Source organism: Rutidosis leptorrhynchoides, chromosome 4 (assembly GCF_046630445.1).
Source record: "Rutidosis leptorrhynchoides isolate AG116_Rl617_1_P2 chromosome 4, CSIRO_AGI_Rlap_v1, whole genome shotgun sequence".
Lineage (NCBI taxonomy): Eukaryota > Viridiplantae > Streptophyta > Magnoliopsida > Asterales > Asteraceae > Rutidosis > Rutidosis leptorrhynchoides.
Genome location: NC_092336.1, coordinates 68,347,106 through 68,374,014, shown reverse-complemented (window position 1 = coordinate 68,374,014; position 26,909 = coordinate 68,347,106).

The following is a 26,909-nucleotide window of genomic DNA, read 5'->3' as shown; positions in this document are numbered from 1 at the left end:
ATAATGCGCTTATTACCAAATTTTAGCTACAATGTGGTGCATTTACTAATTATCCTATTAGTTATAAAACTAAAAATTATATAAGTTATCAAATTAATAGACTTTTCTGATTTTGCTCACGTTTTGAATAGCCAATAGATGCAGCAGGTAGCCAGGACCCTTTAAATCGGAAGCCCACAACTCGCCACTAACAAATCCAACTATTACTACGAACCAGAAAATTTGGATGTCTATCAATTTAACCGCTTAAAATAATTTTTCGTTTGGAATTTTAGAGAAGAAATAGAAAATCTATGTCCTAAAAACTAGCGTGTCGAGAAATAAGAAAGAAAAAGATTACGCGTCGAAAAACGTCGAAAAATAAAAATAAGAAAGTAGCACGTCGTAACTTAAAAGGTACTAAAATTTATAAACAGCGTCACAAAATTCTAAAGCACCTAAACCTTAATCTAAAGAAAAGGCACTTAAGGGATTTTACGGCAAAGCCTAAAAATCTAGAAATATAAAATAAGCTACGGAAAAATACTAGTCTTAAAACTAATTACGAATGATAAAAATACAAATATTACGAATAAACGATAAAAATACAAATTGTAATTAAAATGATAAAAATACAAATTTTATAAAAATATTATTTTTATATTATGTATTTTATAAAAGTATTAATTTTTTATAATTATAAAACTAATTAATACTTAAATTACAAATTAAATTAAAACTAAAACTAAATATTAAAATAAATAACCCTAAATAATAATAATAATAAATAATACCCCGTAATAAATGCTGAAGAAGGGTTTCTGGCGTGTCAGATCAGGCCATGCGACCGCATGGTTTTAAGGCACCCAGCTCATGCGATCGCATGGGCCTGGGTTTCAGGTTTATTTTTTTTTAATTTTATATTGTTTTTCTAAAAATTATATATAAATATATTTACACACATATATATTAAAAATATAGCATTTCGCCGAGTCCCCGGCAGCGGTGCCAAAAACTTGATGATGCAACGGAGGGGTACGAAATACTTATTATATTTTTACTACGAAATACTACAAAATACACAAGTTTTAAATATTTATTTACAGATGGAATATACCCAAACCTTGCTACAATACTATAGGTAGTGTACCTAATCGTAGAGTAGTATAGTTTTTAGTAAGTTCGGTTCGTTCCACAGGGAGACGACTTATTTTACACTATATTTTTAAACAATTTTATTTGTACAAAATATATTATATTTAGTAATAATATATAAAAGGGGGTTTACCGTTTAATGACTGGTTTGTCGATTTTAAAACTTAAGCGTAAATATAAATGACAATAATTAAAGTGCGTAAAATAAATAACAATATAATAATTATGCTTATTTAAACTTCCGTAACCATGATGTTTGACGTTTTGATTATTTATTACCCTGGGTTAATTGTCCTTTGTCCTGGATGTATTTGAAACCTATCTGGTTTTTGTCCATATTAGTTCATCGGTCATAATTATAAAATGCTCGGCAAATTTAACCTTATACCCGAAGTCAAATATTCCAACTAATTGGGGATTCGAATTGTAACAAGGTCTTAATACTTTGTTTAATGAATACACCAGGTTATCGACTGCGTGTAAACCAAGGTTTTACTACTTTGTTAACAATTACACCAATTACCCTTGAATGTAATCCACCCCTGTTTCAACAAGTCTATTAACTATTAATCCAGTTCCGTGTCCGGTAAAATGAACAATAATTTGTATTTATAAATATCCCGCCCATCGTATCCGATTAAGCGTATGTGGTTATATATAGATACGTCAAATTGTAACCTTTATATTAAATTAACGAGGTATCGTTAATTTAATATAAAGCCCATTAATAGCCCATAGTCTAATTTCCACAAGTGTCGTTCTTTTGTCCAAACCCCAATTATGGTCCAAAGCCCAATTACCCCATCTTAATATTTAGCCTAACATCACGATTACTTTGGCTCAAATAAGCATAATAATAACTTAAGTACGAGACATTAATTTAAAAAGGAGAACATAGCTTACATTGATTATTTATCGCGTATTGTTACATAGACAGAGCTTCGATTTCAAAATCCGTAAAATAACCTTTACATAACCCAAACTAATCTAATATAAAACTAACCTATACTACATATATATATATATATATATATATATATATATATATATATATATATATATATATATATATATATATATATATATATTATATATATTTATTATATTACAGAGGGAGTATGATAAAAATTGGTGTGTTTAAACTGGCCAAACTCGTTGCCTTTTATAGATGTGGCCTGATTTCTGAAGCCATGCGATCGCATGGAATTTGCTCTTCCAGGCCATGCGATCGCATGGCCAGCTGGATCCAGCCACATTGTTTTGTTTTCTTCTTTGTCGACGTTATTTAATATAATATAAAATATATAAATAATTTATATAATTATTTAAATATTATATTATATTCTTGTGCATAGTAGACTTGTAATTTTTGGTCCGTTGAGTCGGGCGTTGATAGTTGGCTCAGGTCCCGGTTCCGGATTTTCAAACGTCATTTCATATAATTTAATATCTTGTACTTTGCGTTTTGTAATTTGTAATTTACACAAAAAATTATTTTCCTTAACTCCCAAAATCCGTGCAAGTCTTTAACTCACTTTTAGTGGCACTTTTGAGTGCACTATGGCTTTAGTGGCACTTTTCAGGCTTTAGTGGCACTTTTTCTTCAATTCTTTAATCTTCGTGCTTTGTCTTCATATTTATTTATTTAAACGATTACAACTTAAAAAATAGAATAATTACAACTAAAAACTTTACATATTGAGATGATATTGCGACTAAATATATGTTCGTTTGGACCACTATCAAATATCCCCACACTTGAGCGTTGCTTGTCCTCAAGCAATACAGAACTTGAAATTAAATCACACGAATCACTTCTTTATTCTTCACACTTTATACATTAGTGATTTTGATACGGCGGTATAAACAATGATAGTAACGATGTGGTTTACAGTCCCACATGACTATAAAAATTTAGATCCTTAAGTAAATTGGATCTTTATGAAAACATTTGATCTTTTGAAAATTCATTCTAGCTTTTACCCTAGATAAGTTTTCCTGAATAACCCTTCACCGGTGTTTGCAAAATATTTTTATGGGTTTTGTGGGTTTCAGATTTTAAAATTTTAGCTCAAAACTTGCGGTTTTGTGTCACCCACGTGCTAACCTTGTATTAGGAAAGAACACGTCCAGTATACTTGCTCCGTATATTACCTTTCGGTAAACTACCGTCCGGTTGTAAAGGAAAGCGTTGAACAAGCAACTGTTAAGGCAATGTCTAATGACATGCAGATGTTCATGGTCTACAACGTGTCGGATGCAATTACTATCCTTTGTAGGAGCAATAGTAAAGATCACCCTATAATTTTTTGATCTGGCACAAGGTCCTGTCTTTGACCATGCTATGCAACCACCGTTTTTACGGTTGACACCCGATTTGGTTCAGGTGACCTAATGAATTCCAGGTGAATTCCTAGGATTTTACGTTCAATGGTAATGAACGCATTAAAAATGGGTTTTCGGAAAACAAATCGGTTTGTAATTTGATCAAAATATTTTCTCGTTCAAGCTCGAGTTTAGATTTCATCGAATTCCATAAGTTTATAATTCTCAATCTTTAAAAGTCAATCTCAAGGATTGAGTAATATCAGTCTTAAAAGCTGATTTTTGATCTTTAAGGAGATTATCCTTTCTGGGGATCTGATTCATTAGTCTTATCAAGCTAATTTGCATGGCGCCCTCCCATTTTACGAGACAGATCCTCTCATGGTTAGGATAAGTCTGACCACTTGGCGACCCTGTTTGATGCTGAGGTCCATGGATTTCTTGCTGATTTTAGTGATGACTTTTCTAGATTTTTCGTCAACCTACAGCTGGTCTGGACAACAACTTCATGACCTAAATCAAGAAGCGCGTTTCTTTTTCGGAAGACTTTACTTCCTTTTAATGATGGAATTGATTCATCGTGTAGATCCATCTTTCTTTCAAATATATTATAGTTTTTCTGGTAAAACAGTTAATTTTGTCCAAAACAAAAGCACCTGCAATAACTTTACATAAACATGTGATAGATAGTTTTTTAATTGAATAACTTGGTACATTCTCCTCACACTTAGTTTCTTTCTTTGCCTTTTTATTCTCCTTTATTCCATTTTATATGAATTCAAGTGTTTTAGGTTGTTTCTCAATTTATGTCCTTTCCGAGGTAACAATAATTTCAGTATTATCACCTAGTTTTATCGTTCATAAATATGTATAAACATGATTTTGAGTTCATTTAGTTGAAATTTTTTCAAATTTTCACAAAATTTGGCAATTAAACCAAGTGTAAACCTGAGAGAATTTATAACCCTTCCCCACACTTGAGATCATGCAATGCCCTCATTTGCATGAAATCAGACTCTAATTATAAATTCATGAGGGTGATTAGTGTAGAAAAGTAGTTAAAGATACCCAGTTTGTAATTACAAAGCTCGTCGAATGATAGATGGTGCACCTCATCGTTCATTCCTTCTTGTTTTATCCCCCATGTTTTTCTTCAAAAACGGTTGCTTTTCTGAACTGTTTGCTAATCTTTGAAAATGCATCTTTTACCCTTACTCATCATGCATTTTTATTAACGAGTTATGCACTAACCCGAACCCCTATTTTAACGTTAAGTAGGGTTAGACTTCCCCACACTTAGCTGACGACATGTGAAGTCGGTAGAATAAGTTCCACGAATTAAAATAGTGAGCCAGTTATTTACATCTCGGGTGGTATAAAATATATCAATGGGTTTAAAGTTTAGACCCACCCGATCGTCACTACTTAATTCTTTTTTAAGTGTAGCTTTTAGTAAATGGATATGTCTCTTTTCTGGTTCTTGGTCAAATGGATCGATATACACCGATATACATATTTCTATAGGGTGGACAATTCCTAACATTTCCTTTCGTTCATTCTCGGGATCAAGGTTTTCACCTCTATTACCCAATTGGGTGAAATCCGAGGTGTCATTATCTATTACAGCTCGTAGTTCATCTTCGGTAGATGACTCATCTGTTGAGAATATTGGGTTGGAAGGTTGTGGAATGGTGAATTTCGGGATCGAAGTAGATTCTTTTTCATTAACGGTACTTATCGGTCCCACCACTTTGGTCTCGGGGGTAAAATTTTCAACGTTATCATTTTCCCAAGAGTACCAATTTGTCACCCTTACTTCTTCTTCATCCATTGATGGATCGATGTTTTCGTCAGTAGAGGCTAATGTGTCGATATGTTGTGAAATTGGTAAAGCTGAATAAAAAGTATCATCGGGATAGTTGGTGATTTCGGAGCTCTCAAATTCATCAAAATTCGATGATATGAGATTTTCTTGCACAATATTCCTCAAATCAACAGGTGTGTAATCTGATAGAGTTTCAGCTTGCCTATTTACAAACTCTCTCATTTGTTCATTATGAGCATCAAGTTCTTCGAGTTTGATTTTCATATAATCTGAAGAATTTTCAGACACATAATTTTCCTCGTCTTCTGGTTGTTGAGTTTGGATATATTCTTGGGAATAATCCTAATTAGATTTGTATTCCTCATAATCATTCCATTCAGGTTCCATGGGTGCATAATTTTCCATAGGAACGTAATAATAACATTCCCATGTTGAGTGATAATATCCACAGATTTCACAACCAGTTATTGTTTCGTCATTCGTGATCCAAGATTGACCGAACGAATTGTCATCAACACCCATTTGAGAGTATTGATTAAATTGATTTCGGATGTCATAAAGAGTTTCCAAAATATTCTCGAGATTTTCCATAATGCGCTTATTACCAAATTTTAGCTACAATGTGGTGCATTTACTAATTATCCTATTAGTTATAAAACTAAAAATTATATAAGTTATCAAATTAATAGACTTTTCTAATTTTGCTCACGTTTTGAATAGCCAATAGATGCAGCAGGTAGCCAGGACCCTTTAAATCGGAAGCCCACAACTCGCCACTAACAAATCCAACTATTACTACGAACCAGAAAATTTGGATGTCTATCAATTTAACCGCTTAAAATAATTTTTCGTTTGGAATTTTAGAGAAAAATAAAAATAAGAAAGTAGCGTGTCGTAACTTAAAAGGTACTAAAATTTATAAACAGCATCACAAAATTCTAAAGCACCTAAATCTTAATCTAAAGAAAAGGTACTTAAGGGATTTTATGGCAAAGCCTAAAAATCTAGAAATATAAAATAAGCTACGGCAAAATACTAGTCTTAAAACTAATTACGAATGATAAAAATACAAATATTACGAATAAACGATAAAAATACTAATTGTAATTAAAATGATAAAAATACAAATTTTATAAAAATATTATTTTTATATTATGTATTTTATAAAAGTATTAATTTTTTATAATTATAAAACTAATTAATACTTAAATTACAAATTAAATTAAAACTAAAACTAAATATTAAAATAAATAACCCTAAATAATAATAATAATAATAAATAATACCCCGTAATAAATGCTGAATAAGGGTTTCTGGCGTGTCAGATCAGGCCATGCGACCGCATGGTTTTAAGGCACCCAGCTCATGCGATCGCATGGGCCTGGGTTTCAGGTTTTTTTTTTAATTTTATATTGTTTTTCTAAAAATTATATATAAATATATTTACACAAATATATATTAAAAATATAGCATTTCGCCGAGTCCCCGGCAGCGGCGCCAAAAACTTGATGATGCAGCGGAGGGGTACGAAATACTTATTATATTTTTACTACGAAATACTACAAAATACACAAGTTTTAAATATTTATTTACAGATGGAATATACCTAAACCTTGCTACAACACTATAGGCAGTGTACCTAATCGTAGAGTAGTATAGTTTTTAGTAAGTCCAGTTCGTTCCACAAAGAGACGACTTACTTTACACTATATTTTTAAACAATTATATTTGTACAAAATATATTATATATAGTAATAATATATAAAAGGGGGTTTACCGTTTAATGACCGGTTTGTCGATTTGAAAACTTAAGCGTAAATATAAATGACAATAATTAAAGTGCGTAAAATAAATAACAATATAATAATTATGCTTATTTAAACTTCCGTAACCATGATGTTTGACGTTTTCATTATTTATTACCCTGAGTTAATTGTCCTTTGTCCTGGATGTATTTGAAACCTATCTGGTTTTTGTCCATAATAGTTCATCGGTCTTAATTATAAAATGCTCGGCAAATTTAACCTTATACCCGAAGTCAAATATTCCAACTAATTGGGGATTCGAATTGTAACAAGGTCTTAATACTTTGTTTAATGAATACACCAGGTTATCGACTGCTTGTAAACCAAGGTTTTACTACTTTGTTAACAATTACACCAATTACCCTTGAATGTAATCCACCCCTGTTTCAACAAGTCTATTAACTATTAATCCAGTTCCGTGTCCGGTAAAATGAACAATAATTTGTATTTATAAATATCCCGCCCATCGTATCCGATTAAGCGTATGTGGTTATATATAGATACGTCAAATTGTAACCTTTATATTAAATTAACGAGGTATCGTTAATTTAATATAAAGCCCATTAATAGCCCATAGTCTAATTTCCACAAGTGTCGTTCTTTTGTCCAAACCCCAATTATGGTCCAAAGCCCAATTACCCCATCTTAATATTTAGCATAACATCACGATTACTTTGGCTCAAATCAGCATAAAAATAACTTAAGTGCGAGACATTAATTTAAAAAGGACAACATAGCTTACATTGATTATTTATCGCGTAGTGTTACGTAGACAGAGCTTCAACTTCAAAACCCGTAAAATAACCTTTACATAACCCAAACTAATCTAATATAAAACTAACCTATACATATATATATACATATATATATATATATATATATATATATATATATATATATATATATATATATATATATATATATATATATATATATATATATATATATATATATATATATATTACAGAGGAAGTATGATAAAAATTGGTGCGTTTAAACTGGCCAAACTCGTTGCCTTTTATAGATGTGGCCTAATTTCTGAAGCCATGCGATCGCATGGCCAGCTGGATCCAACCACATTGCTTTGTTTTCTTCTTTGTCGACGTTATTTAATATAATATAAAATATATAAATAATATATAATTATTTAAATATTATATTATATTCTTGTGCATAGTAGACTTGTAATTTTTGGTCCGTTGAGTCGGGCGTTGATAGTTAGCTCAGGTCCCAGTTCCGGATTTTCAAACGTCCTTTCGTATAATTTAATATCTTGTACTTTGCGTTTTGCAATTTGTAATTTGCACAAAAAATTATTTTCCTTAACTCCCAAAATCCGCGCAAGTCTTTAACTCACTTTTAGTGGCACTTTTGAGTGCACTATGGCTTTAGTGGCACTTTTCAGGCTTTAGTGGCACTTTTTCTTCAATTCTTTAATCTTCGTGCTTTTTCTTCACATTTATTTATTTAAACGATTACAACTTAAAAAATAGAATAATTACAACTAAAAACTTTACATATTGGGATGATATTGCGACTAAATATGTGTTCGTTTGGAGCACTATCAACCGGCCTTCCACACCGGCCTGCCATAAGGGCACCGGCTTGCCACATGATTTGGACACCGGGCATGGGAAACGGCCAAGGCAGCTGGCTTGCTTGGCACTGACCTCCCTCACCAGCCTGTGGGGCCGGCTTGCCAGGCTGGCTTGCCAGCTGTCCCTATCCATTTTTCTCCTATAAAATGGGACATTTTGACTTATTTTTACACACACTCAATTTTGTACTTCAATTTAGATTTAAATATTATTAGTTAGTTTTTAGTAGTAGCTAGCTTAGCTTTTATTTTTTGGAGGATATTTCGGCGAATCACGGCAATCTCGGGCAGATTTCTTCTGCATTTTCAGGTTTTTATCCGAAACGCTTGTCTTATTAATTAAACATGTATTGTTATCATTTATGTTTAAAGATGCATTCTGATATTAACATGTTATCTTAATTAATCTGTATATTGCCATGATAAAAGTTTGGGTTAGCGTAGTTATGTTAAATTAGTACGATTACTATTGTTATAATGAATCTGTGACCCCGATAGATTTGTATACTAGCATCTTAAAGATTGACCAACCTAGGGTGTGTGAAATGTCCCGTTCTTATTGATTAAAAACGTTCCATATTAATTGATTTCGTTGCGAGGTTTTGACCTCTATATGAGACGTTTTTCAAAGACTGCATTCATTTTTAAAACAAACCATAACCTTTATTTCATAGATAAAGGTTTTAAAAAGCTTTACGTAGATTATCAAATAATGATAATCTAAAATATCCTGTTTACACACGACCATTACATAATGGTTTACAATACAAATATGTTACAACAAAATAAGTTTCTTGAATGCAGTTTTTACACAATATCATACAAGTATGGACTCCAAATCTCGTCCTTATTTAAGTATGCGATAGCGGAAGCTCTTAATAATCACCTGAGAATAAACATGCTTAAAACGTCAACAAAAATGTTGGTGAGTTATAGGTTTAACCTATATATATCAAATCATAATAATAGACCACAAGATTTCATATTTCAATACACATCCCATACATAGAGATAAAAATCATTCATATGGTGAACACCTGGTAACCGACATTAACAAGATGCATATATAAGAATATCCCCATCATTCCTGGACACCCTTCGGATATGATATAAATTTTGAAGTACTAAAGCATCCGGTTCTTTGGATGGGGTTTGTTAGGCCCAATAGATCTATCTTTAGGATTCGCGTCAATTAGGATGTCTGTTCCCTAATTCATAGATTACCAGACTTAATAAAAAGGGGCATATTCGATTTCGATAATTCAACCATAGAATGTAGTTTCACGTACTTGTGTCTATTTTGTAAATCATTTATAAAACCTGCATGTATTCTCATCCCAAAAATATTAGATTTTAAAAGTGGGACTATAACTCACTTTCACAGATTTTTACTTCGTCCGGAAGTAAGACTTGGCCACTGGTTGATTCACGAACCTATAACAATATATACATATATATCAAAGTATGTTCAAAATATATTTACAACACTTTTAATATATTTTGATGTTTTAAGTTTATTAAGTCAGCTGTCCTCGTTAGTAACCTACAACTAGTTGTCCACAGTTAGATGTACAGAAATAAATCGATAAATATTATCTTGAATCAATCCACGACCCAGTGTATACGTATCTCAGTATTGATCACAACTCAAACTATATATATTTTGGAATCAACCTCAACCCTGTATAGCTAACTCCAACATTCACATATAGAGTGTCTATGGTTGTTCCGAAATATATATAGATGTGTCGACATGATAGGTCGAAACATTGTATACGTGTCTATGGTATCTCAAGATTACATAATATACAATACAAGTTGATTAAGTTATGGTTGGAATAGATTTGTTACCAATTTTCACGTAACTAAAATGAGAAAAATTATCCAATCTTGTTTTACCCATAACTTCTTCATTTTAAATCCGTTTTGAGTGAATCAAATTGCTATGGTTTCATATTGAACTCTATTTTATGAATCTAAACGGAAAAGTATAGGTTTATAGTCGGAAAAATAATTTCCAAGTCATTTTTGTAAAGGTAGTCATTTCAGTCGAAAGAACGACGTCTAGATGACCATTTTAGAAAACATACTTCCACTTTGAGTTTAATCATAATTTTTGGATATAGTTTCATGTTCATAATAAAAATCATTTTCTCAGAATAACAACTTTAAAATCAAAGTTTATCATAGTTTTTAATTAACTAACCCAAAACAGCCCGCGGTGTTACTACGACGGCGTAAATCCGGTTTTACGGTGTTTTTCGTGTTTCCAGGTTTTAAATCATTAAGTTAGCATATCATATAGATATATAACATGTGTGTAGTTAATTTTAAAAGTAAAGTTAGAAGGATTAACTTTTGTTTGCGAACAAGTTTAGAATTAACTAAACTATGTTCTAGTGATTACGAGTTTAAACCTTCGAATAAGATAGCTTTATATGTATGAATCGAATGATGTTATGAACATCATTACTACCTTAAGTTCCTTGGATAAACCTACTGGAAAAGAGAAAAATGGATCTAGCTTCAACGCATCCTTGGATGGCTCGAAGTTCTTGAAGCAGAATCATGACACGAAAACAAGTTCAAGTAAGATCATCACTTGAAATAAGATTGTTATAGTTATAGAAATTGAACCAAAGTTTGAATATGATTATTACCTTGTATTAGAATGATAATCTACTGTAAGAAACAAAGATTTCTTGAGGTTGGATGATCACCTTACAAGATTGGAAGTGAGCTAGCAAACTTGAAAGTATTCTTGATTTTATGTAACTAGAACTTATAAAATATATGAAGAACACTTAGAACTTGAAGATAGAACTTGAGAGAGATCAATTAGATGAAGAAAATTGAAGAATGAAAGTGTTTGTAGGTGTTTTTGGTCGTTGGTGTATGGATTAGATATAAAGGATATGTAATTTTGTTTTCATGTAAATAAGTCATGAATGATTACTCATATTTTTGTAATTTTATGAGATATTTCATGCTAGTTGCCAAATGATGGTTCCCACATGTGTTAGGTGACTCACATGGGCTGCTAAGAGCTGATCATTGGAGTGTATATACCAATAGTACATACATCTAAAAGCTGTGTATTGTACGAGTACGAATACGGGTGCATACGAGTAGAATTGTTGATGAAACTGAACGAGGATGTAATTGTAAGCATTTTTGTTAAGTAGAAGTATTTTGATAAGTGTCTTCAAGTCTTTCAAAAGTGTATGAATACATATTAAAACACTACATGTATATACATTTTAACTGAGTCGTTAAGTCATCGTTAGTCGTTACATGTAAATGTTGTTTTGAAACCTTTAGGTTAATGATCTTGTTGAATGTTGTTAACCCATTGTTTATTATAACAAATGAGATGTTAAATTGTTATATTATCATGATATTATGATATATAATATATCTCAGTATGATGTATATACAGTTAAATGTCGTTACAACGATAATCGTTACATATATGTCTCGTTTCGAAATCATTAAGTTAGTAGTCTTATTTTTACATATGTATTTCATTGTTAATACACTTAATAATATATTTACTTATCATTTAACATAATTAACCAAGTGTATCAATATCTTAATATGATTCATATGTACCTAGTAAGACGTTGTTATAACGATAATCGTTATATATATCGTTTTCGAGTTTCTTAAATTAATAGTCTCATTTTTATGTATATAACTCATTGTTAAAATACCTAATGAGATACATTCTTATAATAAAAACATGTTAACTATATATATAACCATATATATGTCATCGTATAGTTTTTACAAGTTTTAACGTTCGTGAATCACCGGTCAACTTGGGTGGTCAATTGTCTATATGAAACATATTTCAATTAATCAAGTCTTAACAAGTTTGATTGCTTAACATGTTGGAAACATTTAATCATGTAAATTTCAATCTCAATTAATATATATAAACATGGAAAAGTTCGGGTCACTACAGTACCTACCCGTTAAATAAATTTCGTCCCGAAATTTTAAGCTGTTGAAGGTGTTGACGAATCTTCTGGAAATAGATGCGGGTATTTCTTCTTCATCTGATCTTCACGCTCCCAGGTGAACTCGGGTCCTCTACGAGCATTCCATCGAACCTTAACAATTGGTATCTTGTTTTGCTTAAGTCTTTTAACCTCACGATCCATTATTTCGACGGGTTCTTCGATGAATTGAAGTTTTTCGTTGATTTGGATTTCATCTAACGGAATAGTGAGATCTTCTTTAGCAAAACATTTCTTCAAATTCGAGACGTGGAAAGTGTTATGTACAGCAGCGAGTTGTTGAGGTAACTCAAGTCGGTAAGCTACTGGTCCGACACGATCAATAATCTTGAATGGTCCAATATACCTTGGATTTAATTTCCCTCGTTTACCAAATCGAACAACGCCTTTCCAAGGTGCAACTTTAAGCATGACCATCTCTCCAATTTCAAATTCTATATCTTTTCTTTTAATGTCAGCGTAGCTCTTTTGTCGACTTTGGGCGGTTTTCAACCGTTGTTGAATTTGGATGATCTTCTCGGTAGTTTCTTGTATAATCTCCAGACCCGTAATCTGTCTATCCCCCACTTCACTCCAACAAATCGGAGACCTGCACTTTCTACCATAAAGTGCTTCAAACGGCGCCATCTCAATGCTTGAATGGTAGCTGTTGTTGTAGGAAAATTCTGCTAACGGTAGATGTCGATCCCAACTGTTTCCGAAATCAATAACACATGCTCGTAGCATGTCTTCAAGCGTTTGTATCGTCCTTTCACTCTGCCCATCAGTTTGTGGATGATAGGCAGTACTCATGTCTAGACGAGTTGCTAATGCTTGCTGTAATGTCTGCCAGAATCTTGAAATAAATCTACCATCCCTATCAGAGATAATAGAGATTGGTATTCCATGTCTGGAGACGACTTCCTTCAAATACAGTCGTGCTAACTTCTCCATCTTGTCATCTTCTCTTATTGGCAGGAAGTGTGCTGATTTGGTGAGACGATCAACTATTACCCAAATAGTATCAAAACCACTTGCAGTCCTTGGCAATTTAGTGATGAAATCCATGGTAATGTTTTCCCATTTCCATTCCGGGATTTCGGGTTGTTGAAGTAGACCTGATGGTTTCTGATGCTCAGCTTTGACCTTAGAACACGTCAAACATTCTCCTACGTATTTAGCAACATCGGCTTTCATACCCGGCCACCAAAAATGTTTCTTGAGATCCTTGTACATCTTCCCCGTTCCAGGATGTATTGAGTATCTGGTTTTATGAGCTTCTCTAAGTACCATTTCTCTCATATCTCCAAATTTTGGTATCCAAATCCTTTCAGCCCTATACCGGGTTCCGTCTTCCCGTATATTAAGATGCTTCTCCGATCCTTTGGGTATTTCATCCTTTAAATTTTCCTCTTTTAAAACTCCTTGTTGCGCCTCCTTTATTTGAGTAGTAAGGTTATTATGAATCATTATATTCATAGATTTTACTCAAATGGGTTCTCTGTCCTTCCTGCTCAAGGCATCGGCTACCACATTTGCCTTCCCCGGGTGGTAATGAATCTCAAAGTCGTAATCATTCAATAATTCAATCCACCTACGCTGCCTCATATTCAGTTGTTTCTGATTAAATATGTGTTGAAGACTTTTGTGGTCGGTATATATAATACTTTTGACCCCATATAAGTAGTGCCTCCAAGTCTTTAATGCAAAAACAACCGCGCCTAATTCCAAATCATGCGTCGTATAATTTTGTTCGTGAATCTTCAATTGTCTAGACGCATAAGCAATCACCTTCGTTCGTTGCATTAATACACAACCGAGACCTTGCTTTGATGCATCACAATAAATCACAAAATCATCATTCCCTTCAGGCAATGACAATATAGGTGCCGTAGTTAGCTTTTTCTTCAATAACTGAAACACTTTCTCTTGTTCATCATTCCATTCAAATTTCTTCCCTTTATGCGTTAATACAGTCAAGGGTTTTGCTATTCTGGAAAAGTCTTGGATGAACCTTCTGTAGTAACCAGCTAGTCCTAAAAACTGGCGTATGTGTTTCGGAGTTTTCGGGGTTTCCCACTTTTCAACAGTTTCTATCTTTGCCGGATCCACCTTAATACCTTCTTTGTTCACTATGTGACCGAGGAATTGAACTTCTTCCAACCAAAATGCACACTTTGAAAACTTAGCATACAATTCTTCCTTCCTCAATACTTCTAACACCTTTCTTAAATGTTCACCGTGTTCTTGGTCATTCTTTGAGTAAATAAGTAAGTCATCAATGAAAACAATGACAAACTTGTCAAGGTATGGTCCACACACTCGGTTCATAAGGTCCATGAACACAGCTGGTGCATTAGTTAAACCAAACGGCATGACCATAAACTCGTAATGACCGTAACGTGTTTTGAAAGCAGTCTTTGGAATATCATCTTCTTTCACCCGCATTTGATGATACCCGGAACGTAAGTCAATCTTTGAATAAACAGACGAGCCTTGTAGTTGATCAAATAAGTCGTCGATTCTCGGTAGTGGGTAGCGGTTCTTGATGGTAAGTTTGTTCAACTCTCGGTAGTCGATACACAACCTGAATGTACCATCTTTCTTCTTGACAAACAAAACAGGAGCTCCCCACGGTGATGTGCTTGGTCGAATGAAACCACGCTCTAAAAGTTCTTGTAATTAGCTTTGCAGTTCTTTCATCTCACTGGGTGCGAGTCTGTAAGGAGCACGAGCTATTGGTGCAGCTCCTGGTACAAGATCTATTTGAAATTCAACGGATCGATGTGGGGGTAATCCCGGTAATTCTTTCGGAAATACATCGGGAAATTCTTTTGCAATGGGAACATCATTGATGCTCTTTTCTTCAGTTTGTACTTTCTCGACGTCTGCTAGAACAGCATAGCAACCTTTTCTTATTAGTTTTTGTGCCTTCAAATTACTAATAAGATGTAGCTTCGTGTTGCCCTTTTCTCCGTACACCATTAAGGGTTTTCCTTTTTCTCGTATAATGCGAATTGCATTTTTGTAACAAACGATCTCTGCTTTCACTTCTTTCAACCAGTTCATACCGATTATCACATCAAAACTCCCTAACTCTACTGGTATCAAATCAATCTTAAATGTTTCGCTAACCAGTTTAATTTCTCGATTCCGACATATATTATCTGCTGAAATTAATTTACCATTTGCTAATTCGAGTAAAAATTTACTATCCAAAGGCGTCAATGGACAACTTAATTTAGCACAAAAATCTCTACTCATATTGCTTCTATCCGCACCCGAATCAAATAAAATGTAAGCAGATTTATTGTCAATAAGAAACGTACCCGTAACAAGCTCCGGGTCTTCCTGTACCTCTGCCGCATTAATATTGAAAACTCTTCCGCGGCCTTGTCCATTCGTGTTCTCCTGGTTCGGGCAATTTCTAATAATGTGGCCCGGTTTTCCACATTTATAACAAACTACATTGGCATGACTTGCTCCGACACTACTTGCTCCGCCATTACTCGTTCCGACACCATTTGTTCCTTTCGTTCTATTAACCCCTGGTCCGTAGACCTCACACTTCGCCGCGCTATGACCATTTCTTTTACACTTGTTGCAAAATTTGGTGCAGAACCCCGAGTGATACTTTTCACACCTTTGGCATAGCTGCTTCTGATTGTTGTTGTTGTTGCGGTTATTATTGTTGTTGGGATGATTGTTGTAGTTGCTGTTGCTGTTGTTGTTGTTGTTGTTGTTGTTGTTATTGTTGGGCCGTTTGTTGTAGTTGCGATTGATGTTGCGATTGTTGGGATAATTGTTGCGATTATTGTTGTAATTGCTGCTGTTGTTGTATTGGTGATTCTTATCACCGTTTTCCTCCCACTTTCTTTTGACTTGCTTCACATTGGCCTCTTCAGCAGTCTGTTCTTTAATTCTTTCTTCAATCTGTTTCACTAGTTTGTGAGCCATTCTACATGCCTGTTGTATAGAGGCGGGCTCGTGTGAACTTATATCTTCTTGGATTCTTTCCGGTAATCCTTTTACAAATGCGTCGATCTTCTCTTCCTCATCTTCGAATGCTCCCGGACACAATAGGCACAATTCTGTGAATCGTCTTTCGTACGTGGTAATATCAAATCCTTGGGTTCGTAACCCTCTAAGTTCTGTCTTGAGCTTATTGACCTCGGTTCTGGGACGGTACTTCTCGTTCATCAAGTGCTTGAATGCTGACCACGGTAGTGCGTACGCATCGTCTTGTCCCACTTGCTCTAGATAGGTATTCCACCATGTTAACGCAGAACCTGTGAAGGTATGCGTAGCGTACTTCACTTTGTCCTCTTCAGTACACTTACTTATGGCAAACACCGATTCGACCTTCTCGGTCCACCGTTTCAATCCGATCGGTCCTTCGTGTGACAACCCGGAAATTTTCGACCAAATTTAAACTTTAATCTTTATATATTCCTGACACGATAAGCAAAGTTTGTAAGTTGCATCTCAAGAATTTTAAACGGTGTTCATACACTCATTTAACCTCGACCAAATTCCAATGATTCACGAACTATTATTTGAACGAATATGATTATATATGTATATATGTATATATTATAACTCGAAAATGTTAACAAATATTAGATGTATAATACTTTACATGAACGTGTTTGTTTCAAAATATATTTAAGATAATTATTAACGGAATTAGAAGATAATATCAAATGATTAATTTATCATATACATTGTAAGATTGCGAGTCTCTGTTGAGAGGTCCACTTTGATTTAGGAAACCTTTCATTTTTAACCATATTCAGAAAAATTGTAAAGTGATTTATTAGAAAGAACAAAAGTGTCAATTAACGGGAACTAGTCAAGGGTTAGTGGAGATTCCCGTTTGATTTTCAATTTATGCTTTACAATAATTGTCTCGTGACTTTTGATAAAGTTAAACTATTAAACTTGTATATTATTTAACGTGAGAGTAAAATTGTAGAATATAGATAACTTAGAAGATGGATATCGACAAGTTAAGTAAATTAACGTTTTACAGTAAAATGATTTTATATGTTTATCTAACTTTTAGACTTTATACCACGTTGCACCAACAAACGTTAAGAACATGAGACCTATGAAAAGTATATTTAATTTTATTCTCTAAAATGTTTTATGATATAACAACCTCTACTAATATAACTTTTTAGTAAAATGATTCTTAAAAATACTTAGTTTGGAAAATAAAGTTTTCATATTTATTTAATATTGTTTCAAACGTACAAAAAAACAATTTTTAAAGAACTTTATTAGTGAAACATTTTATAAGATAAATTGTTCATAAGTATATTTTCTATTACTTAAACGTTTTGAACTTTGAAATATAATTAGATAGATATTTCAATTATATATAAGATATATAAAATTATATTTTGAAGTAAGAATATATATTTTACAAACGCGTTGATGCTTAATTTAAAACGTTTCGATATTATTAAAAGTATTTTAATAAACAAACAAGACATTGATTTATAGAAGCAAATGACCACAACGCTAAATTTTATAAGTTACATTTTTTTATAAGGTAATTTATTGATGAGTAAGTCAAATTATTAATAAGGGTACAAGTCGCGTAACGTAAAAGACTAGTTTTCTAAACGTACGAAAATGCGTTCGAAAAACCGAAAGTAGTACATGAGTCGAGTGACAACGTACGAGTCATTTGAACAAAAATTACATTTTTACCATGCACGTAAATATAATATAATATTTATATAATTATATAGATTAAATATTAAATATATATAAATAATATTAATTAAAACCGTCGGTGGTGTAAATCAAATGAATGTGTACATATTAGAGGTGGTGGGGTCCAGTTTCAATCTATAAAGCTCAATTAACTCGATTCACTCATCAATCTCTCAATCTTATTAATACTCCGTAGATATTTATTCATTTTATTATTTTTATTATTATTATTATTAATGATTATTATTAATAAGTTATATATATTAATATTAGTAGAGTTATTATTATTAGTATTATACATAAAATACTACGACGAGGTCATGAACACATTATTTCAAAAACGGATTTTTCGAGTAGGATAGGGCTAAGGAAATTATGGATTATAGCTATGGAGGTGATGGGTATGGTTCATGGGTATGCTCGTGAGGTCAATCTAGTGTTTATCATCTCTGTTGCGTCTACGTACCTTTCCTGCAATATTGAATCTCAATATTGATACGTTCGTGAATCCGAGGCCAACCTTGCACTTGTTCAATGATGTTATATGTATTTTTACTATGAAATACAGTATGGTGAGTTTCATTTGCCTTTTTACCCTTTATATTTTTGGGCTGAGAATACATGCGCAACTTTTATAAATGTTTTACGAAATAGACACAAGTACGTGAAACTACATTCTATGGTTGAATTATCGAAATCGAATATGCCCCTTTTTATTAAGTCTGGTAATTTAAGAATTAGGGAACAGACACCCTAATTGACGCGAATCCTAAAGATAGATCTATTGGGCCTAACAAACCCCATCCAAAGTACCGGATGCTTTAGTACTTCGAAATTTATATCATGTCCGAAGGAGGATCCCGGAATGATAGGGGATATTCTTATATGTATCTAGTTAATGTCGGTTACCAGGTGTTCACCATATGAATGATTATTTTTGTCTCTATGCATGAGACGTATATTTATGAGAACTGAAAATGAAATTCTTGTGGTCTATTTAAATGATGGAAATAAATGATTATGATAAACTAATGAACTCACCAACCTTTTGGTTGACACTTTAAAGCATGTTTATTCTCAGGTGTTAAAGAAATCTTCCGCTGTGCATTTGCTCATTTTAAAGATATTACTTAGAGTCTTTCATAGCATATTTCGAAGAACGTTGCATTCGAGTCATTGAGTTCATCAAAGATTATTATTAAATCAATTTATAGTTGGATAGTGGATATTATGAAATGGTATGCATGCCTGTCAATTTTCGATGTAAAAAAAGTTTGTCTTTTAAAAACGAATGCAATGTTTGTAAAATGTATCATATAGAGGTCAAATACCTCGCAATGTAATCAACTATTGTGAATCGTTTATAATGTATATGAACGGGTCCTTTCAGTTGGTATCAGAGCGGTGGTCTTAGCGAACCAGGTCTGCATTAGTGTGTCTAACTGATAAGTCGATAGGATGCATTAGTGAGTCTGGACTTCGACCGTGTCTGCATGTCAAAAGTTTTGCTTATCATTTTGTGTCGAAAATTAACTACTTATCATCCTCAAGAAATTACCTGCTTATCATTTTTAGTCTAAGACACGTCTTGCTGCATTGATTGCATGAATAGTGTATAGACAAAAATTCATATCTTAGCATATCTGCTAAATCATATCTTATCGTATCTGTTACTTTAAACTTTGCCTGACATATCCCGCAAAGTCCTCCGTAATCTACGAAATCTTTTGATCTATATATATATATATATATATATATATATTCTATGTAATTAGAATACCATCCGTTAGCCAAATTCATTACATATCAAAAAATTCTTTATCCAATCATACGAAATGGAATTCGTCATCAATTCAAGTACCTCGGATTCCGAAATGGAATCCCACTCAAGCTTAGAAAGCAGTGTGACCGGAATGGATCAATCAATTAGCCATTATCACTTCTGGATGAATTGGGGATGGATTCGTGGACGACTTAAACAATGAAGACAAGAAGATGGTGACCCTTTCCACGAACCATTATGTAACAAACCTAAAAAAAAAAAAAAATTCAATACATATATGATTCAATATATTTATTGGATTAGTAACTTTGACATATTAGGTATATTTTTATTTTCCCATGAATTAGTTCTTAAAAATTAAAAAAAAATTTATTGATTATTTAATATGTATCTAGTCATAATTTATTTTTACTATTTTTCACATATTATTGAGATTGAGATAATAAAGTTATTATCTAATATAGATTTAAACATGTACCAATAAATGTAAAAATTGGCCATCACTATATATATGGATACGGGAGTTTTAATAATAGATCCTATATTGTTATTAGCCTTAAATTCGAGATTATTTATCTAATATAACTTGTGGAAGGATTTATTAGTTTATAACTATTGTAAGACATGAGCCAACGAGTGTCCTTGGCTATGTCATTCCTTAGAATCAAAAGATAGAGTTGGCAATTACTTGTCATTTTAAGTCTTAAGAAAAATAAAAAAATAAAAAATAAAAAACTTCAAATTGTCTTTTTGACGAACTAAAAAGAAGGAAACGGAGGGCCACGTAAATAATTTTATGTTGAAAATTGACGATGGATCTAATATAAATAGACACTACGGAGTAAAACTTGTTTATTTGTATCTTAAAATCTTCAATTTAAAAAAAAAAATATTCTATTTTTAAGAAAACTGCATGCCTCGTTTTTATTTTATTTGTTTGATTTTTATTCTAAAATTTAAATTTAAAAAAAAATTACTCCACTTTTAATAACTATTTATTTCTTTTTCATTTATGTAATGTATTAAATATAATGAGTTGGTCCCAAAATAATTTTTGGACGGTTTTAGTAATGGTGACTAGTATGTGACCCTCTTGCTATTTTATTCACCATCACCTTAATATACAAATTTCTCGTGACTGCCTACTTTTCAAACATATATAAGATTTTATATTCGTTTGTTAACATTAGTTCGCACCACTATTATTAAATTTTAATTCCATCAATAATTTGTGCTGCACCAACCGATTGGTAGGGTAAAAAAAAAGGTAATATTGTAGGGTCCGCAAAATGATATTGTTATTCTCACCTAACCCTGAGTTTTTATTTTATTTTTTGATTTTGACTATTCTCATACTCCGTACTATTTTTATTGTTATATTATTTTCTTAAAATATGAATTATATATATATTTTTTTTAGAACAACGATTTTGGGATCACCCGAGGGGGACTTAACCACCCGATGCGATCATCTCCCATTTCGATTATGCCGATGCAGTGATATTAACCCGCCCCCTATCACTGCCCGGGGAGGAAACCTTGAACGATCCAAGAGCACGGCCAAGTAAAATCCCCTCCCCTTTTACCCCCCAACACAATGTGGGAAAGGTGTCATAAGTGGATCCTTACATGGCAGAAATATAATTGCTTTAATTGTTGCCCTGGAGTAGAGTCGAACTCCTGACCTCAAGTGTGTTAGAGTCAGGCCACTACCACTCAGGTAAAACTGCAATATTAATCACTTAAATATTAATTATATATTGTATGTACATTCAAATGGAAAAATCAAGATTGCTACGGTTGAATTAGTCTAATATATTCATTTAGAAACATAAGTTAGGATACAACTATACAATGCTACCCTTGGATTGAGCCTAAGGCTTGGAAGTTACTGTTTATGACCATGCATTTTTTTTTCATTAAAAAAAAATTCAATATTTATACGGGATAAATAAAGAATATTATATTATTATGACGTATATAATTTGAAAGTCATATTGGTTCAGCGGAAAGGCGAGCAATAACCTGTGAAGTCAACAGTTCAATCGATGCCTCCCCTTCTTTTTAGTATTTTTTTATTTTTTTTCCATCTATTTACCGTTTTTATGTCTCCTAACCAATTTTTTTTTCTTTCCAAATTTAGAATACAGTCATTTGTTCTTAAGTTATAAAACCGACTTTGACCTTTCTATACACACATTCTCATCCTTTGTCCCATCTACCCATTATCAATCGTTCTTTGTTAGTTGTTCAATTAATTTTGTTTCAACTAAATAAAAAATGCATTAAATCCTCTACCATACTCCATCGAAATAATTTTTTTTTACTTTTAAAATTTGTAAATTGTGCGTTTGTTTAACTCAATCAAATGGGAATAAATTCTCACGTTTTGGCAGAGAATTTGAAGCGCTTACCAGCGAACCCGTTCAAAATACCATTATCTCTCTCCTCTCTAGGATATGTCACCACGAATATAACATTATTAATATTATTGAGGTTATCCGACCTTTACTCCGCTTAAATAATCAACCAAACCTGGTAGATAAAGTGAATCAAATTCGTGCTCGAGTAGTGGCACTCGAGAATACGGTGCACAATTTACAAGCACCGCAGGTACCACCAGCACCGGTACCAGCAACAACGGTACTATCAACAACAACACCAGCATCACCACAAACCTCAACATCACAATCTCCGCCACGAACATCAACATTATACGCCCCATAGATACCAAGGAATATCAACAACAACAAACGATGAAGTGTTGATTCATAACTTCATTGGAGAAACATTCTGCGGCGATTATGTAATCTCTAGAGTCTTAGAGATTACCAATTCTAACCCTAACCATAAATCAGATGAGTAAATCAAAATGATAGAAGGAAGAGTAGAAAACCCTGACAAGAATGATGCGTGATTTATAAGCTAGACTTGTTTTACCAACAGCATCAACAGTACCGTAGCATCACCAGTACAGTCAGTGCCGCCAGCATCGTCGGAATCATCAGCACCTATAACATCACAAACTCCGTCAGTTCAAGAATCACTGTGGACATCATTCCGAATCAATAACACGTATATTGTATCAATGAGTTGTGAAGTATTAACTCATTCCCTCTGAAGAAATTATATGTATGTTTTAAATATATATAAATTTTGAGATCAAAATAAATCTTTCCGTACTAAGCTATCATGTGTGAATCTTAACTACTCGATTAATTCATATTACAAATATGCAATGATGTACGTCTTTCGTCAGCAACTTAACCATCATTAACTACAATCTCTGTTTTAACTCAATAAATTCCACCTCATAATAAAACAAGTGTATTAATCAAATATATGTTTGATTTTACACTTTTATCATCGATGTACTCGAGACTTTTCAAATAACATCATTTGTACCTTGTGAAGTTCACAAGAATTCCACGAACACCAACATCATGCATCAACAAATAACGAAGTACTGATTCATAAATTCAATTTCATTGAAGAAATACTCCGTAAGAGTTATGAAATTTCTAAAGTCTTTAGGGATTATTCAATTCTAGTTTCAACCGTAAATCAAATGAGTTTAATTTAACATTAACTCATTAAATCTATGTTACATCTGAAGAAAATATGCACAAATATATTTTCATAAAGACTGTAATAAAAATTCTTTTGTACAAAATATTAATTGTGAAAATTTTTTAACGGGTAGGTAATACCCGAGAGATATATAAATTCACAATTAATATGTTACATTCTTCGAATCTGATTCAGCAAATCATCCCTTATACTCCCTACTTTCACAACAATATACATTCTTTCATAAAAATCAAAACAACCATACTCATTCAAATTCAATTACATACTCTGATTTTGAAATCACAGAATTCAATTCGAGATATAACCAGTATCATCATTCTTAGATTCCTGTATCTTTCAAAACTATACTCTGACTTCAAAACTGTGTTAGAACATCGTATGTATATTAATGATTACAATCTGTGTTCAAACCCTCCGAAATTCCTGAAGACACTTCAAATAATGAGCAATCGAGATAATGATCTAACCACATATTACCCACAATTATGAAAAGCTCTCGAAATCAAAGTCATAGTTCGACACGTATCCGTGTTAGACCCTTTGGCATTTACTAGCTAAAATAACTTTTCAATTCCGTTTCAAAATAGACAGTTTTGTCACAGCTCCAGCAAGTCAACTTCAACTTCTCAATCAAAATAGCCTTATTATAACCTTGATATATACGTTGCCCTTTCACCATTGTTACTGGGGAACCTTTCATATTCCACCACATCAACAATAAACTTACCAACAACTTCATTGACCTTTGACATTCCGATAAATCAATATATTTATCAAAACCCCATCAATTACTCATCTGCATTTTGTAACGAGAATTTCCATACGAATCATCGAAAATTAGCAATTAGTATTTTGAAATCTCGTAGCATATCTACGCCAACAGTTATATGTGTATATATAACGTCTATCTATTGGACTTAATTTGAATGTGAAGTTTCTGAAAAATACCCTGAACCGCGAAATAGTTCTCGAAACTTTGAAAATGCTGATAAAGCAGCAAAAACTTCAAACGACCTTAAGAGTAAAAAGTTTGACGATAAAGAATAGTGTGTTGGCGAAGCACAGAAAAAGAAAAGGTTTGGAACTGGAAAACGGATTAAGCAAAGTATGAAGGAAGTTGTGGACAAATCTCAAAGACTAAACATGCCTTCAAAGAATCCAAATGATTCAGTATCTGCTGAAGTCATTAACGAATACCTTACTCCTGACCTTAAACCCCTGCCGACAATATTCTTCATCATCCTCTGATATTAGAAATTCTAAGATATCATCCTATCTTTCATTATAAATATCCTCCATATTTCTGAAGATATTTTTATAATTATTCTTATCTGAAATCATTTACCTCTTCGCGCTATCTGTATTACATCGTAAAAGAAACTATTCCAGTTTCTAAATTTTGAAACATTCGAAGTTTAAAATAGGAATATTTTTGAAGTAGTGTTGGGGACTGAAGCATGAGTTAGTATAATATAATGACACTTGATCAACGTGATTATATTACAGTAATTCATGCTGAGTTTCTAAATGAAATGTGATGATTCATAGATCATAACATCATCATGTGCCATATTATACGACTCTTGTATTCTATTTAACCTCTAAAATATCAAGAAAATATTTCTTAATGATTCGGCCTTTTCTGAGGTATTCTGGTAATTTGACAAGTCAAGATTGTGCCATTACAATTTCCTTCCTAGAACATTAATAATGTTCATTCCGAAATTCATATCTGCGAATTCTGTACCATTACAAGCGGTGCTTAATTGCAAGAAGAAGAAACGAAAGGACAAAGCTCCGAAACAGAAATTGGGGTATTAATCGACGCAAATAAAAGAAAGCATTAACTGGGGATGACAATGATTATAGAAGACAGAAGCAGGGACATCGAAGTAAAAGGGAAGATATAAAACCCAACAACAATGTAGAGATTACAAACCATATATATCGATGCAAATAGCAATATAAAGACACGGAAGAACTAAAAACACTATAAACCCAAGGGTATAGTAAAAGTAAATAGATTCTTTCGGCGGCAGATGAAAAAGAAGAATGACAGATATGAAGGTAAGGAGTATATCAAGAATCAGAACTGGATGGAGCATATTGACAAATACTTTAAAGTATGAGTTGAGGGAGAAAGAAGAGAAGGTGTGAGTTGTAAGGAAACGAAGGAAGTGGATTTATAGTAAAATAACCGACAGAGCAATCAAAATGGATGATCGCATTTAAAACGGATCCTAAATTTCCTTAATCAAATCTTATTACTAAGATCTTCCCCATATCTCTTGAACTTCAGAAATCAACTTGTCTACGTCAAACGATATGACGAAACTTTACCTTTCTCATTTCACTCTTTTGGTAATAGCTTCACTCGTACTCTTCACAAAATCAAATGATTTTATCCATATTACTCAATGATGATAAAACCCTAATCTTCAGCTTATATGCGTCATGAAAACATACTTATTGTCAACCATGACCATCCCAATCAAATTTCGGGACGAAATTTCTTTAACGGGTAGGTACTGTGACAACCCGGAAATTTCCGACCAAATTTAAACTTTAATCTTTATATATTCCTGACACGATAAGCAAAGTTTGTAAGTTGAATCTCAAGAATTTTAAACGGTGTTCATACACTCATTTAACCTCGACCAAATTCCAATGATTCACGAACTATTATTTGAACGAATATGATTATATATGTATATATGTATATATTATAACTCGAAAATGTTAACAAATATTAGATGTATAATACTTTACATGAACGTGTTTGTTTCAAAATATATTTAAGATAATTATTAACGGAATTAGAAGATAATATCAAATGATTAATTTATCATATACATTGTAAGATTGCGAGTCTCTGTTGAGAGGTCCACTTTGATTTAGGAAACCTTTCATTTTTAACCATATTCAGAAAAATTGTAAAGTGATTTATTAGAAAGAACAAAAGTGTCAATTAACGGGAACTAGTCAAGGGTTAGTGGAGATTCCCGTTTGATTTTCAATTTATGCTTTACAATAATTGTCTCGTGACTTTTGATAAAGTTAAACTATTAAACTTGTATATTATTTAACGTGAGAGTAAAATTGTAGAATATAGATAACTTAGAAG